At 46.3% G+C, this 18,168-nt stretch overlaps 1 protein-coding gene across 4 annotated transcripts in view; it reads right to left on the reverse strand.

Annotated features, from left to right (window-relative positions):
• The window catches only part of ctnna2 (catenin (cadherin-associated protein), alpha 2), a 1,881,920-nt gene that overhangs the window by 826,477 nt on the left and 1,037,275 nt on the right, over window positions 1–18,168 (reverse strand). The window lies entirely within an intron of this gene.

The following is an 18,168-nucleotide window of genomic DNA, read 5'->3' on the forward strand; positions in this document are numbered from 1 at the left end:
GAGAAAAAGAAGAATGAGGCGGAGGAAAAAAAAAGAAAAATAGAGGGAAAGAAGCAAGGCATAGATAAAGGGAAAGAAGAGTTTGAGGGGAGAGAGTAAGAAGGAGATAATATGTGAGGATGAAAAACAGAAGAGAGGGAAAGGAGGGAAGAAAGTGAAGGAAGAGGCATTGGGGAAGAGACCTTGACATTTAAATTAGCATCAGATAAGATTCTGATCCCTATATCCTTTCTATTGCTACATCTACCTACTTCTACCTCTGTAACATTGTCCGCCTTGGTCCCAACCTCAGACCATCTGCTGCTGAAAATCTCATCCGTGCCTTTGTCAGCTCCAAACTCGCTGATCCAATCGTCTCTTAGCTGACCTCCCATCTACAACTTGCCATAAACTTCAGGCCATCCAAAACTCTGCTGCTCGTATCCTATCCTGCTCCAAGTTCTGCTCACCCATCATCTCTATCCTTGCTGACCTACATTTTCACCTGGTGGCCAATGGTTTAAACTTCAAATTCTCATCACTGTGTTTAAATCCCTTTGTGGCCTTGCCCTCCAAATCTCTACAACCCTCTCTAGTCATCCATCCCTTCCATCCATTCCTTTGATTTTTGCCTCGTGTACCCCCAGCCCCCTTGTAGTCTCTGACATCAACCCCTCCGCCCCCCCCACCACCCCCACGCCCCACCCCACCGACTCCACCCCATTCTTCATACCATCATTGGCGGCCATGGCTTCAAAAGCTTAGGCTCTGTGCTTTGAATTGCCTCACTTACATCTTTGCTACTCCACCACCCTCTCCTACTTAAAACATAATGGCTTTTAGTTATCCCTTATGATATCTCCTTTCGCTTGGTGTCAATTATTATTATTTATGTATCTATGAAGCACTTTAAGAAATTTTCTATGGTAAAGGCATCATATAAATGGAAATTGTTGTTCATAGAAACATAGAAAATAGGTGCAGGAGTAAGGCATTCGGCCCTTGGAGCCAGCACCACCATTCAATATGATCGGTACCCCATTCCTGCTTTCTCTCTATATCCTTTGATCACTTTAGCCATAAGGGCCACATCTAACTCCCTTTTGAATATATCTAACAAACTGGCCTCAACAACTTTCTGTGGTAGAGAATTCCACAGGTTCACAATTCTCTGAATAAAGAAGTTTCTCCTCATCTTGGTCTTAAATGGCTTACCCCTTATCCTTAGACTGTGACCCCTGGTTCAGGCCTTCCCCAACATCGGGAACATTCTTCCTGCATCTAACCTGTCCAATCCCGTCAGAATTGTTTCTATGAGGTCCCCTCTCATTCTTCTAAATACCAGTGAATATAAGCCTAGTCGATCCAGTCTTTCTTCATATGTCAGTCCTGCCAACCCGGGAATCAATCTGGTGAACCTTCGCTGCACTCTCTCAATAGCAAGAATGTCTTTAATCAGATTAGGAGACCAAAACTGTATACAATATTCAAGGTGTGGCGTCATCAAGGCCGTGTACAACTGCAGTAAGACCTCCCTGCTCCTATACTCAAATCCTCTCGCTATGAAGGCCAACATGCCATTTGCCTTCGTCAATGTCTGCATGCCAACTTTCAATGACTGATGTACCATGAAACCCAGGTCTCGCTGCACCTCCCCTTTTCCTAATCTGTCACCATTCAGATAATATTCTGCCTTCCTGTTTTTCCCACCAAAGTGGAAAACTTCACATTTATCTACATTATACTGCATCTGCCATGCATTTGGCTACTCACCTAACCTGTCCAAGTCACCCTGCAGCCTCTTAACATCCTCCGCACAGCTTACACTGCCACCAAGCTTAGTATCATTTGCAAACTTGGAGATATTACACTCAATTCCTTTATCCAAATCATTAATGTATATTGTAAATAGCTGGGGTCCCAGCACTGAACCAGCACTAGTCACTGCCTGCCATTCTGAAAGGACCCATTTAATCCTACTCTTTGCTTCCTGTCTGCCAACCAGTTCTCTATCCACGTCAATACATTACCCCCAATACTATGTGCTTTAATTTTGCACACTAATCTCTTGTGTGGAACCTTGTCAAAGGTCTATTAAAGGTCCAAATACACCACATCCACTGGTTCTCCCTTGTCCACTTTACTAGTTACATCCTCAAAAAATTCTAGAAGATTTGTCAAGCATGATTTCCCTTTCATAAATTCATGCTGACTTGGACGGATCCTGTCACTGCTTTCCAAATGCGCTGCTATTACATCTTTAATAATTGATTCCAACATTTTCCCCACTACCGATGTCAGGCTAACCGGTCTATAATTCCCTTTTTTCTCTCTCCCTCCTTTTTTAAAAATTGGGGTTACATTAGCTACCCTCCAATCCATGGGGAGTGATCCATAGTCTATAGAATGTTGGAAAATGACCACCAAGCCATCCACTATTTCTAGGGCCACTTCCTTAAGTATTCTGGGATGCAGACTAATAGGTCCCAGGGATTTATCGGCCTTCAATCCCATCAATTTCCCTAACACAATTTCCTGACTAATAAGGATTTCCTTCAGTTCCTCCTTCTCGCTAGACCCTCGGTCCCTTACTATATCCGGAAGGTTATTTGTGTCTTCCTTAGTGAAGGCAGAACCAAAGTAATTGTTCAATTGGTCTGCCATTTCTTTGTTCCCCATTATAAATTCACCTGATTCTGACTGCAAGGGACCTACATTTGTCTTCACTAATCTTCTTGAGAGAATCGGAGAGGGGACAGTGAAGGCAGGGACAATGGGGTGGGGGGGATTTTGTGGGGGGTCATCGGGCATGATCAGTGACGGGAAAATGTTTTTTTTTGACAACAGGTCGGAACCTTACCACGTCAAATCTCGGGTCTGTCAGCGCTGAGCAGCGCGGGGGAGGCAATTCATGTTATTATGTCCTTGTTAACAGAGGATTAAGAACTATTTACAGCTCAGCTTCAGAGTTTACCAAGTTGACCACGGGGTCCACGCTGCTCGGGGATCACGTCAGGTAAGAAGGTTGGGAGTTGAATGGCCATGGAATCATCTCATTACTTGACAGCTGAAAATGTGCTACGAAAACTCCATCTCACAGCTATTCACTTTCCAAGCTCAAAAACTGTTGCTTACTGCATTTGGAAGACAGATTGAGCTTTATGCAGGTTGCAAATGTTGGAGCAAACTCTCTATTCCAGTGTCACCTTATTGGAACAACCTCTCTCACCACTGACAGATTGCTTCTGTTCACCTGCCATCTATTACATTAGCATCGGTGCCCTTGAAACTATCTCACCTTGGTCCTCAGAATCCCACCACGATTTCCCCCAACACCAGCATCACCAGGCACACCAGCAGCACCAACAACAACACCAATTTTAGAACATAAGAACATAAGAACATAAGAAATAGGAACAGGAGTAGACCATACGACCCCTCGAGCCTGCTCCGCCATTCAATAAGATCATGGCTGATCTGATCATGGACTCAGCTCCACTTCCCCGCCCGCTCCCCATAACCCCTTATTGTTTAAGAAACTGTCTATTTCTGTCTTAAATTTATTCCATGTCCCAGCTTCCACAGCTCTCTGAGGCAGTGAATTCCACAGATTTACAACCCTCTGAGAGAAGAAATTTCTCCTCATCTCAGTTTTAAATGGGCGACCCCTTACTTTAAGATCATGCCCTCTAATTCTAGTCTCCCCGATCAGTGGAAACATCCTCTCTGCATCCACCTTGTCAAGCCCCCTCATAATCTTATACGTTTCGATGAGATCACCTCTCATTCTTCTGAATTCCAATGAGTAGAGGCCCAACCTAACCAACCTTGCCTCATAAGTCAACCCCTCATCTCCAGAATCAACCTAATGAACCTTCTCTGAACTGCCTCCAAAGCAAGTATAACCTTTCGTAAATATGGAAAAACTGCACGCAGTATTCCAGGTGTATCCTCACCAATACCCTGTATATCTGTAGTAAGACTTCCCTGCACAAGATAAAAGTTCGCAAGGCTGGGGGTAATATATTAGCATAGATAGAGGATTAGCTAACTAACAGAAAACAGAGAGTCAGGATAAACGGTTCATTCTCTGGTTGGCAACCAGTAACTAGTGGGGTGCCGCAGGGATCAGTGCTGGGACCCCAACTATTTACAGTCTATAGTAATGACTTGGAAAAAGGGACTGAGTGTAACGTAGCCAAGTTTGCTGATGATACAAAGATGGGAGGAAAAGCAATGTGTGAGGAGGACACAAAAAATCTGCAAAAGGACATAGACAGGCTAAGTGAGTGGGAAAAAATTTGGCAGATGGAGTATAATGTTGGAAAGTGTGAATTCATGCAATTTGGCAGAAAAAAAAATCAAACAGCAAGTTATTCTTTAAATGGAAAAAGATTGCAAACTGCCACAGTACAGCGGGACCTAGGGGTACTTGTGCATAAAATGCAAAAGGATAGTATGCAGGTACAGCAAGTGATCAGGAAGGCCAATGGTGTCTTGGCCTTTATTGCAAAGGGAACGGAGTATAAAAGCAGGGAAGTCTTGCTACAGCTATATAAAGCATTGGTGAGGTCGCACCTGGAATACTGCATGCAGTTTTGGTTTCCATATTTACGAAAGGATATACTTGCTTTGGAGGCAGTTCAGAGAAGGTTCACTAGGTTGATTCTGGGGATGAGGGGGTTGATTTATGAGGAAAGGTTAAGTAGGTTGGGCCTTTACTCATTGGAATTCAGAAGAATGATAGGTGATCTTATCGAAACGTATAAGATTATGAGGGGGCTTGACAAGATGGATGCAGGGAGGATGTTTCCACTGATGGGGGAACTAGAACTAGAGGGCATGATCTTAGAATAAGAGGTCGCCCATTTCAAACTGAGATGAGGAGAAATGTCTTCTCTCAGAGGGTTGTAAATCTGTGGAATTCACTGCCTCAGAGAGCTGTGGAAGCTGGGACATGGAATAAATTTAAGACAGAAATAGACAGTTTCTTAAACAATAAGGGGTTATGGGAAGCGGGCAGGGAAGGAGCTGAGTCCATGATCAGATCAGCCATGATCTTATTGAATGGCGGAGCAGGCTCGAGGGGCCATATGGCTTACTCCTGTTCCTATTTCTTATGTTCTTATGTTTATGCTCCATCCCCTTTGCAATAAAGGCCAAGATTCCATTGGCCTTCCTGATCACTTGCTATACCTGCATACTATCTATTGCGTTCCTAACACAGATGAGACTGCACACAGGGAGGTTAAAGTAACAGTGACTTCAGTCTTTATTAAGACACTCCAGAGTGAGGAACATGCCTTACAGGCCGGCTTATATACAGTGCTCCCAAGGGATGCTGGGATCGCTTTGGACTTCAGGGGATGCGCTCCCTGGAGTCGGAACATGGGAGTGCATGCTTTACAGATACACAACACTATCCTTTTGTGTTTCATGCACAAGTATCCCCAGGTCCCGCTGTACTGCAGCACTTTGCAATCTCTCTCCATTTAAATAATAACTTGCTCTTTGATTTTTTTCTGCCGAAGTGCATGACCTCACACTGTCAAACATAATACTCCATCTGCCAAATTTTTGCCCACTCACTTAGCCGGTCTATGTCCTTTTACAGATTTGTTGTGTCCTCCTCACACATTGCTTTTCCTTCCATCTTTGTATCGTCAGCAAACTTGGCTACGTTACACTCAGTCCCTTCTTCCAAGTCGTTACTATAGATTGTAAATAGTTGGGGTCCCAGCACTGATTTCTGCGGCACCCCACTAGTTACTGGTTGCCAACCAAGGAATGAACCATTTATGCCGACTCTCTGTTTTCTGTTAGTTAGCCAATCCTCTATCTATGCTAATATATTACCCCAACGCCGTGAACTTTTATCTTGTGCAGTAAACTTTTATGTGGCACCTTGTCAAATGCCTTCTGGAAGTCCAAATACACCACATCCACTGGTTCCCCTTTATCCACCTTGTTCATTAAATCCTCAAACAATTCCAACAAATTTGTCAAACATGACTTCCCCTTCATAAATCCAAGCTGACTCTGCCTGACCGAATTTTGCTTTTCCAAATGTTTCTTTAATAATGGACCCAATATTTTCCCAAACACAAATGTTAGGCTAACGGGTCTATAGTTTCCTGCTTCACAATCAACTGATGCTGCACAGGACACAGGGCATCAGCACCCGACCTCGTTGCTGCCCGGGACACCGGCGATAGCCTCACCATGGCCAGATTTACTTCACTTGACACTGTACACCTTGGCTTCCACATGATGCGCCAGGTGGCACTACCCCACACCAACACCATAAAGCATCCCTATAATGCCCAAGCCATTCCTTTCACACTCATCACCCCACTGTGGGGGTAATGTTATGTCTCACCAATCACTGCAACACAATAAGCCACTTCCAAAGGTGCACACAGATCTGCCCAAGAACGGAAAATGTTCAAAATAAAGGTTTCAATGTTTGACACCACATTAACAGAAACTTTACATGAACATCGAATAATATACCCAAGTGTCTACCCTTGTGTGTTGTTAGTTGGTATGATTGCATTCATCATCATCATAGGCAGTCCCTCGAATCGAGGATGACTTGCTTCCATGCCAAAAAGGGATGAGTTCACAAGTGTTTCAATGAAGGACCTAATATTCCAGGTCCCGAACTACATATTGAAAGATGGAAGATGCCTGTGCGTGAATTTTTTAATGTGTGGTGACCGTTGCACACCAGCCACCACATGGGCTTGACAGAGCTAGGTTTTGGTCCAGTGGCAGGGGTTAACCAAGAAGACTGCAGACATTTTCTGCTGCATGGACCGAGTGCGCATACATATCACAGTGTGGGCTGGCTCGTGCTGCCCCTGGCCCCTCGCCTCTCCTGGGCCCGAACTCACGCCTCTCCTGGGCCCGAACTCACGCCTCTCCTGGGCCCCGATCACATCGCTCCACGAACTCCCGCCGCTCCTTTGCCCCAACCTCGCCACTCCTTTGCCACGCACTCCAATCAGCGACCTTGATTTGGGTGATGTCAAATCCAGTCGCCCTCTTCACAGCCGTCGCCCTCCTGCAGCAGCACGTGCTGCACCTTGTAGTGGCATGCCTCCGCACTCTTTTCAAGGCCCCGACTTGCCTCTGGTGTTCCTCACAGGTTGGGGCCCTAGGCCCTATGATGCATTAGGATGAAGGTGAGTGTGAGGAGTGGCTAGTGACTTGGGGAAGTGATAATGTAGATAGAGAGGAATGGGTGGAGATGCAAGGTAAGTTAGTGTGAGTAAGGATGTTCAGGAGTAGGGTACGGAAGGCATAGTGATGGGGATGTAATGAGTGGCACAGCAGGATGAGGTTGAGTGTGGTTTTGCAGTAACGTTTCGTGATCCACTGCAGCCAGGTCCTCCTGGCACATCCCAGCTTGTGCCCTCCTGTACAATGTGCAACTAAGCGGTGTTGGTCTGCTGGGAAGGTCTCTTCCACCAACTGGAAGGGAAGAGAACCTCCCTGCATGCTGTGACTCCTCCATAAGCATATGGAGGGAGTCATGGGAGAGCCTGGGTGCAGCCTTGAACCGCAGTGCCGTGCTTGTTAGTGTTTGCAGCACTTCAATGCTGTAGAACACTGACAGCGCAAATGTCCAAATAAATTTGTGCAGGTCCCTTTAAGGAAATCGGCTGATGATACGTCATCAAATGACAAGAATCAGACCCGCTTCCTTCAATTGGTCGGCAAATGCGCTTGGTGGGCTTAGCAAGCCAAATTAGGGTAAAATCATTTTGCACAGCGGGCTGATGTTGGTAGTGAGACTGGGACCTGCCACCGAGGTCGCCTGCCATGGACGTGCCGAGATTGGGAAACTGGGAGGAAAAAGAGTGAAGGGAGAGAGAATGCGAGAATCAGAGCGGCAATGTTTGGGGGGGGGGGCGGGAAGATGAGGGTGGTGGGAGAGAGAGACCATGAGGGGCAAAAGAGAGTAAGAAGAAAGTACAAGAGAATATAAAAGCTTTCTGGCTGCCACTACTCCATGCGTTTAGTTTACCGCTCCAGCCAGGAGACTTTATACTGAGGTAGTGACTATAAAACTGTATTCAAGGGGTCAAGGATCCTGAAGTACAGCATAATGCAGGCTATGCTACAAATTAACCTTTTAATTACACAGTGTGTGTAATCTGTGGAGTTTCACAAGAGGAATGGGCAGCCTTTAAAGAGGAGATGGCTCGGGGTAAATACCAGGTACATTCCCACAAGGAGGGCAACCAAAGCCAGAGCTCCCTGGATGACGAAAGAGTTACAGAGTAGGATGAAGCAGAAAAAGGGGCTGTATGACAGGTGTCAGCTTGATAACAAGGGAGAATCAGGATAAATATAAAAAGTACAGAGAGGAAGTGAAAAAGAAAGGACTGAGACTTCACACTTGTAATATTAATTTTGGTACTGAAGAGGTTGATTGGCAGCAATTAATAATTATCACTAATTATCATTAAATGAGTACTTATGCTACAGATTACTAAGCCTAAATATCTGCGGCAAGCTTAGTTCATATCTTCCATGCAAATACAGCAACTTCATGACATTCAATGCTTGTCAATGGTTATGCAGACAGCACAATAGCGTTTTCACTAAGCTGACGACAGAGCAGCAGAATTCAATAGCAACTTTTGGATATTGGCATTTTTATGCGCATTTGCCCTTCGTCCTATACCAGTTACGCATAATGAATGATGAATGCTACTCACCTCACCGTTATTTTGACTGCAAATTCAAGCCCAACACACTAAGGGGTCGAAATTGGGTTTTGTACACCGCCTGTTACCGTGCGCGGGAGGCAGCTAATGGGCAGCAAAGGCATAGAAACATAGAAAATAGATGCAGGAGTAGGCCATTCTGCCCTTCGAGCCTGCACCGCTATTCAATAAGATCATGGCTGATCATTCCCTCAGTACCCCTTTCCTGCTTTCTCTGCATACCCCTTGATCCCCTTAAGGGCCATATCTAACTCCCTTTTGAATATATCCAATGAGCTGGCATCAACAACTCTCTGCGGCAGGGAATTCCACAGGTTAACAACTCTCTGAGTGAAGAAGTTTCTCCTCATTTCAGTCCTAAATGGCTTACCCCTTATCCTAAGACTATGTCTACTGGTTCTGGACTTCACCAACATCGGGAACATTCTTCCTGCATCTAACCTGTCCAGTCCCGTCAGAATTTTATATGTTTCTATGAGATCCCCTCTCACCCTTCTCAACTCCAATGTATAAAGGCCCAGTTGATCCAGTCTCTCCTCATATGTCAGTCCTGCCATCCCGGGAATCAGTCTGGTGAACCTCCGCTGCACTCCCTCAATAACAAGAACATCCTTCCTCAGATTAGGAGACCAAAACTGAACACAATATTCCAGGTGAGGCCTCACCAAGGCCCTGTACAACTGCAGCAAGACCTCCCTGCTCCTATACTCAAATCCCCTAGCTATGAAGGCCAACATATCATTTGCCTTCTTCACCGCCTGCTGTACCTGTATGCCAACTTTCAATGACTGATGAACCATGACACCCGGGTCTCGTTGCACCTCCCCTTTTCCTAATCTGCTGCCATTCAGATAATTTTCTGCATTCGCGTTTTTACCCCCAAAGTGGATAACCTCACACTTATCCACATTATACTACATCTGCCCTTTCACCTAACCTGTCCAAGTAGCCTCCTAGCATCCCCCTCACAGCTCACACTACCACCCAGTTTAGTGTCATCTGCCAACTTGGAGATATTACACTCAATTCCTTCATCCAAATCATTGATGTATATTGTAAAGAGCTGGGGACCCAGCACTGAGCCCTGTGGCACTCCACTAGTCACTGCCTGCCATTTTGAACAGGACCCGTTTATCCCGACTCTCTGCTTCCTGTCTGCCAACCAGTTCTCTATTCACTTCAGTTTATTACCACTAATATCATGTGCTTTGATTTTGCACACCAATCTCTTGTGTGGGACCTTGTCAAAAGCCTTTTGAAAGTCCAAATACACCACATCCACTGGTTCTCCCTTGTCCACTCTATTAGTTACATGCTTGACAAATCTTCTAAAAAAATTCCAGAAGATTGATCAAGCATGATTTCCCTTTCATAAATCCATGCTGACTTGGACCGATCCTGTCACTGATTTCCAAATGCGCTGCTATTTCATCCTTAATGATTGATTCCAACATTTTCCCCACTACTGATGTCAGGCTAACCGGTCTATAATTACCCGCTTTCTCTCTCCCTCCCTTTTTAAAAAGTGGGTTTACCTTAGCTACCTTCCAGTCCATAGGAACTGATTCAGAGTCGACAGACTGTTGGAAAATGATCACCAATGCATCTACCATCGTCGGTAAACAGCGTCGACGCCGCGACCTAAATTGAGTAGGCTCTTTGGCAGAGGCGCAAAAAGACAACACTGCGCTGGCTAACACCACCCGTGTGTTGACGTCATCCAGCGTACAATGCCTCTTTGATGCCTCTGTCACGACAGAGGCAGGTGGCCGTACAGCCTGGAAAAAGTGTTCGTAAAAGAGCAGATCTCGGGCGGAATCGCAAGTTTTTCTCTTTATTTATTTCTGCATGTTCTCATTAGTTTTAAGAATGGAGAAATGTGTGTGTCGATCAGAGAACTTTTAGTTCTTTTTTTTTCTTCTCGTTTTTTTTTCTCGCATGGCAGCAGCTTCCCGTCGGGAAATTCAGTCGACCTGCTGAGCTCCCGAGGATGAATGTGCAATTCCACTGTTTAGCGCTGCTCTCTCACCTTTGGGCGTGAAAACTGAATTTAGGACTTTGAGGCTGCGCCTAATGACCGGTGGTAAAATCAGCACTCAGGCGGTGACACCGCCTCAAAAACGGCGGTACCGAATTTCGACCCCTAAAGGTTTACATTTCTGCGCACTTTCGTGTTACCTTTTTCCATTATAAATTCCTATGTCCAGATTTATAATGTAAACTGCCTCTATAAACTTGTCAAATTATAATTACTCTCTAGCCCTAATACAGGTGATGCAGCGTCACCACTTGTCAGAGGATATAATTAAACTGTGTCAAGTTTACATAGGCAGTTTCCATTATAAAGGTGGATTTGGGAATTTAAAATGAGGGCTGAATTATATTTGTGTCAAGGTTGAATTATCCTTCTCCCTCTAAATCCATTTTACCTGAAGATTACACTTGCTCTTAACTTCCCGTGCGAAACACCATGTTGGATTGACTAGAATACATAAGATATAATATAGAAACAAAGAGAAAGATACATGAGAAAGAGATTCAGACTGGAATATCGCATCTGTGTTCAGATGAGAGTAACATGTTATTTGAAGTTCTCAATGAGATTACTATTTTGTAATTGGTCCCATCATCATAAACAGTCCCTCGAACAAGGATGACTTACTTCCACATGAGATCACAGATGTTTCAGTCCTGAACTCCAATTGAGGGGGTGGAAGATGCCTGTGCGTAGATTTTTTTAACGTGTGGTGACCGTTGCACATCAGCCACTACACGGGCTTGACAGAGCTAGGCCTTTATCCAGTGGCAAGGGTTGAACCAGGACATAGAAACATAGAAAATAGGTGCAAGAGTAGGCCATTCGGCCCTTCTAGCCTGCATCGCCATTCAATGAGTTCATGGCTGAATATGCAACTTCAGTACCCCATTCCTGCTTTCTCGCCATACCCCTTGATCCCCCTAGTAGTAAGGACTTCATCCAACTCCTTTTTGAATATATTTAGTGAATTGGCCTCAACAACTTTCTGTGGTAGAGAATTCCACAGGTTCACCACTCTCTGGGTGAAGAAGTTTTTCCTCATCTCGGTCCTAAATGGCTTACCCCTTATCCTTAGACTGTGACCCCTGGTTCTGGATTTCCCCAACATTGGGAACATTCTTCCTGCATCTAACCTGTCTGAACCCATCAGAATTTTAAACGTTTCTATGAGGTCCCCTCTCATTCTTCTGAACTCCAGTGAATACAAGCCCAGTTGATCCAGTCTTTCTTGATAGGTCAGTCCCGCCATCCCGGGAATCAGTCTGGTGAACCTTCGCTGCACTCCCTCAATAGCAAGAATGTCCTTCCTCAAGTTAGGAGACAATACTCCAGGTGTGGCCTCACCAAGGCCCTGTACAACTGTAGCAGCACTTCCCTGCCCCTGTACTCAAATCCCCTCGCTATGAAGGCCAACATGCCATTTGCTTTCTTAACCGCCTGCTGTACCTGCATGCCAACCTTCAATGACTGATGTACCAGGTCTTGTTGCACCTCCCCTTTTCCTAATCTGTCACCATTCAGATAATAGTCTGTCTCTCTGTTTTTACCACTAAAGTAGATAACCTCACATATATCCATATTATACTTCATCTGCCATGCATTTGCCCACTCACCTAACCTATCCAAGTCACTCTGCAGCCTCATAGCATCCTCCTCGCAGCTCACACTGCCACCCAACTTAGTGTCATCCGCAAATTTGGAGATACTACATTTAATCTCCTCGTCTAAATCATTAATGTACAGTGTAAACAGCTGGGGCCCCAGCACAGAACCTTGCGGTACCCCACTAGTCACTGCCTGCCATTCTGAAAACTACCCATTTACTCCTACTCTTTGCTTCCTGTCTGACAACCAGTTCTCAATCCATGTCAGCACACTACCCCCAATCCCATGTGCTTTAACTTTGCACATTAATCTCTTGTGTGGGACCTTGTCGAAAGCCTTCTGAAAGTCTAAATATACCACATCAACTGGTTCTCCCTTGTCCACTCTACTGGAAACATCCTCAAAAAATTCCAGAAGATTTGTCAAGCATGATTTCCCTTTCACAAATCCATGCTGACTTGGACCTATCATGTCACCTCTTTCCAAATGTGACTGGAAACCTGCGCTGCTGCACGGACCTAGTGCACACACATATTGCAGAGTGGGCTGGTTCCCCTATTCCCCATTTACTGGTGCCCCTCCCCTATCCCCCATTTACTGGTGCCCCTCCCTATCCCCCATTTAATGGTGCCCCTCCCTATCCCCCATTTACTGGTGCCCCTCCCCTATCCTCCATTTACTGGTGCCCCTCCCTATCGCCCATTTACTGGTGCCCCTCCCCTATCCTCCATTTACTGGTGCCTCTCCCCTATCCTCCATTTACTGGTGCCCCTCCCTATCGCCCATTTACTGGTGCCCCTCCCCTATCCTCCTTTTACTGGTGCCCCTCCCCTATCCTCCATTTACTGGTGCCCCTCCCCTAACCCCCATTTACTGGTGCCCCTCCCCTATACCCCATTTACTGGTGCCCCTCCCCTATACCTCATTTACTGGTGCCCCTCCCCTATCCTCCGTTTACTGGTGCCCCTCCCCTATCCCCCCCCATTTACTGGTGTTCCTCCCAATCCCCCATTTACTGGTGTCTCTCCCCTATCCCCCCCCCTCATTTACTGGTGCCCCCCAATTCCCCATTTACTGGTTCCCCTCCCAATCCCCCATTTACAGGTGCCCCGCCCCAATCCCTCATTTACTGCTGCCCCTCCCTGTCATAGGAACACAGCAACAGGAGGCCATTCAGCCCCTCAAGCCTGTTCTGCCATTCAATGAGATCATATATATATGTATATATATGTATGTGTGTATATTTTTAAAAGTTTGTGTTTATCTATATAAGAAATACTTGTCTTTATATAGCACTTTTCATGGCCACCTGACATCTCAAAGCGCTTTACATCTGTTATTGTTGTAATGTGGGAAACGCGGCAGCCAACCTGCGCACAAGAACTCCCACAAACAGCAATGCGACAATGACCAGACAAATTGCCTTGTTACGTTGATTGAGGGACAAACACCTGCCAGATCCCCGGGGACAGCTCTTTCGGATGAGACGTTATTACAATATCCCAGGAGTCCACTACATACCTGAAATGTTAGTAACACTCTGCTTTTTGTCTGAATGTTACTAAGGTGAGATCACACTTCTTGCAATGCTGTCACTACACATTACATGAATCAGACATGTAATTTTGTTCTTATAGTTGAAGGTGCTGAGTTCTGCTAATGCTTTTATTGGACAGCAACACAGCTGGCACCAAGGTTCACAAGGTTGATTCCGAAGATAAGGGGGTTGACTTATGAGGATAGGTTGAGTAGGTTTGGCCTATACACATTGGAGTTCAGAAGAATGAGAGGTGATCTTATCGAAACATATAAGATAATGAAGGGGCTCGCAAGGTGGATGCAGAGAGGATATTTCCACTCATAGGGGAAACTAAAACTAAGGGACACAGTCTTAGAATAAGGGGCCGTCCATTTTAAACTGAGATGAAGAAAAATTTCCTCTCTCAGAGGGTTGTAAATCTATGAATTTCTCTGCCCCAGAGAGCTGTGGAGACTGGGTCATTGAATATATTTAAGGCGGAGATAGACAGATTTTTGAGCGATAAGGGATTAAAGGGTTATAGGGAGTGGGCAGGGAAGTGGAGCTGAGTCCATGACCAGATCAGCCATGATCTTATTGAATGGCGGAGCAGACTTGAGGGCCTACTCCTGTTCCCATTTCTTATTTTCTTATTTAACTCTGTGCTTTGATGAATCGCACATGCATGTCACCATTACAGAGCCCTCTCTGTTGATGCAGCAACATGGTAAGGCCATCACCCTGCCCAGTAAATGTGTCATTCTCATTCCATTACCGAGCTGATTTATTTGAATCCAATTGTAATATGATTAGGTTGGCACATCGTCAATCCAGCTGACTCCTGACATCCCCAGGGTAAGGTATAGTGACAGGCATGAACATTAGCCTATCCAGACAATTGCTATACAAAATGCCGGTTTGGAAATGGATCGAGATGCAGCTGGAATCGACCATGGGGAAAATTGCCGCCTCGACAGTGCCAGAAGCATACTTCTATTTTTCACTCTTTGGAAAGACAGGTAGTTATAAACAAATCCGTATGTATGTTTGAAAGATAGTTAGTGGAAGGAATGCAACATTCATCATTCTACTGATTTCAAAGCCTGTTTTTGCCATATAAGCTCCTGTAGCATGCCTGAACTCAAACAATGATATCATTGCTAATCTATCAGCCTTAGAAATATTGTAATCCATGCATTCTATTTTCTCACGTGGATTTATGTTAGGAGCAGTACATTCCCAAAGGCAAAAAAAAAATCAGTAAAAAAAAATGAATGATTCCTAAATAAAGCTGTCACTAGTGGCTGGGCACTGTATCACAGCTCCGAGTGGTGCAAGTGAGGGTTCAAACCATTTATTCCTCCCACATTAAACCCCTATTGCACTCTTGGTATTGTGAAAAGGAGCCAAGCCAAGGGGAGCAGAGGCCAAGCAGGTGTTGGTGGTGGTAGGGGTTTCATTCAGAGTAATACTTGGTTAATATTGCTAAAACTTGAAGATCATGAGACAGACCAGCCTTAAAAATCAGCAGAGCTGGTCTCCAGTCGTCTTCATTATCCCTTGCCACTGGACCATGACCATGCTCTGTCAAGTCCGTGTGGTGGCTGGTGTGCAATGGCCACCACACGTTAAAAAAATCCACGCACAGGCATCTTCCACCCTTCAAAATGTAATTCGGGACCTGGAATATTAGGTCCTTCATTGAAACACCTGTAAACTTTTTGACGTGAAAGCAAGTCATCCTTGATACGAGGGACTGCCTATGCTGATGAAAAATCAGGGACCTCTAGTCAAAATGAGAGACACACTGAGGTCGATAATATGCTTCTTAGGTGTTGTATCCGTCCATTTACTAACAAGTTTATCTCACAAAATAACCTGTCAGCTCATTAGAATATATTAATATTGCCCCGGAGTGATTATTGGCAACACATCTATGACTCACTCTGTGCATGCGGTCCCATTTCGTACTGCGCATGCGCACTCAATCCGGTCGCGCGTGTGCACTGGGTCTGGTTCTGCACGTGCAATACCAAACGGTGAGGCGGCTGTGACCTTTACTGCCATGCTTCCCTCGGCTCCGTACGGAGAAGGTCAGGATAACAGTTGGTGGCCGGGGGATGGGGGGGTTTGGGGAGATAGGAGAGGGAATCAAGGAGGGGGGAGAAGAGGATCGAGGGGGGGAGGATCGAGGTGGGGGATCGAGGGGGGAGAGGTCCGAGGCAGGGAAGAGAGAATCAAGGGGCAGGAGTGGATCGGGGGGGCGGGGGGTGGGGAGAGGATCGGCGGGGGGGGAGGGGAAGCATCGAGGGGGAAGAGGATCGAGGGGGGGAAGAGAGGGGTCCAAAGGGGATTGAGAGGGGTTTGAGGGGGGCAGAGATCGAAGATGGGGAGAGAGGAACTCGGAGAGATAGGTGCTCAGAGAGGAGGAGGTTAGGAACTCGGGGGGGGGGGGGGGGAGAACGTCAGGAACTCGGGGGAGGAGGGAGGGAAGTCAGGAGATCGGGGGGGGAATGAGGGAGGGAGAAGGTCGGGAGATCGGGGGGAAGGAGGGAAGGAGAAGGTCGGGAGATCGAGGGGAAGGAGGGAAGGAGAAGAGAGGGAGATCGGGGGGGAAGGGGAGAATTTCAGAGCTCTGGGGGGAGGGAGAAGGTCAGAAGCTCTGGGGAGAAGGGGGAAGAGAGAAGATCAAGAGATCAGGGGGAGGTCAGCAACCCGGGGAACGATCAGGAACTTCTTAGCGGGGGGAGCACGGTGAGAACAATGGGGAGTGGGGGGAGAAGAACATGATCCCAGGTCCAAAGGAGGCAGTGGCGGGGGAATGAGAACAAGAACTTAATCCAGATGGGATGATGGATCACGTTCTCCCCTCTCTGTTAGGCCTAGGTCACGTTCTTCCACCCACACCCTCTTTACACCAGCATCACGTTCTCCCTCTCCTTCATACCCCCACCCCCAGCGGTTCAAGAAGGCAGCTCGCTAGCACCCTGTCAAGGGCAACTAGGGATGGACAATAAAATGAATTTTAAAAAACTAAGAGCATATTCATGCATAACATTACATTTATGTGTTATTTGCCAGACTCGGCTATTCCAATGTTCTCCTGGCCAGCCTCCCATTTCTACCCTCAATGAACTTGAGCTCATCCAAAGCTCTGCTGCACATATCCCAACACGCAGCAAGTCCCATTCACCCATCACACCTGTGCAGCTGTCTGGAAGTCCCGTGCAACCTGTTAAAAAGAAATTAGAGGGAATACTGTCCACCAACACTTTGATTTGAAAATTCTCATCCTCATGTTAAAATCCCTCCATGTCCTCACCCATTCCGATCTGAACACGACAGTGTGAGTGCTCCTAACCCGGGAGGGTGAACCCTGACTGTTCCCTGAAAGCAATAATGCTAGCAGTGTGTAATGGATCAGATGACACATTGCAAAGATCTTGATTACTCAGAGCCACCCAGGGGAACAAATATCTCTAATTTCTGTGTAGTATCCATTTGCGATGGGCGCTGAGTGGCTGGTACAATCCTATCGAGCACCAAACATTTTATGGTGAGTCATTTGCATTTGCATTGCTGAATGAGCCTTGACCATCAGCCATACGCACAGTGCAACCCCAGGGTCCTAGCGCCCCAAGGATCTCTGCCCACATTGCACAGCTATCAATTCATCAGGGAAAGGTAGCATAGTGGTAATGTTACTGATTAATAATCCGGAGTATTGAGTTCAAATCCCACCAGAGAAGCTGGGGTATTTAAATTCAGTTAAATAAATCTGGAATCAAAAAAAAACTAGTATCAGTAATGATGACCATGTAAAAACCCATCTCGTTAGGGAAAGAATTCTGCAGTCCTTACCCTGTCTGGACTATATGTGATTACAGACCAACAGCAATGTGATTGCTGCAAGCAGCGTGGAGGCCCCGACCTGCATGAGAACACCAGCGGCAGGTCGGGGCCATAAAAGGAATGGCATGGAGACATATTACTCCTGGGAGCAGCACGAGCTGGTGCAGGAGGGCGACAGCAGCGAGGAGTGACGTCATCAAGGTCCAGGTCGATGATTGGAGCGTGGGCAGATACAGCAGGAGTGGCGAGATCGGGGCGAAGGAGCGGCGAGAGACTGTAGAGGGACGTGATCGGGGCCCAGGGGAGGTGCGAGTTTGGACCAGGGGCCTAGGGGCAGCACGGGCCAGCCCACATTGTGATTTGTGCGCGCACTAGGTCCATGCAGCAGAGCTGGTCTCCAGTCGTCTTGGGTAATCCTCGCCACTGGACCAAGACCT

The sequence above is a fragment of the Pristiophorus japonicus genome, chromosome 2, assembly GCF_044704955.1.
Source record: "Pristiophorus japonicus isolate sPriJap1 chromosome 2, sPriJap1.hap1, whole genome shotgun sequence".
Lineage (NCBI taxonomy): Eukaryota > Metazoa > Chordata > Chondrichthyes > Pristiophoridae > Pristiophorus > Pristiophorus japonicus.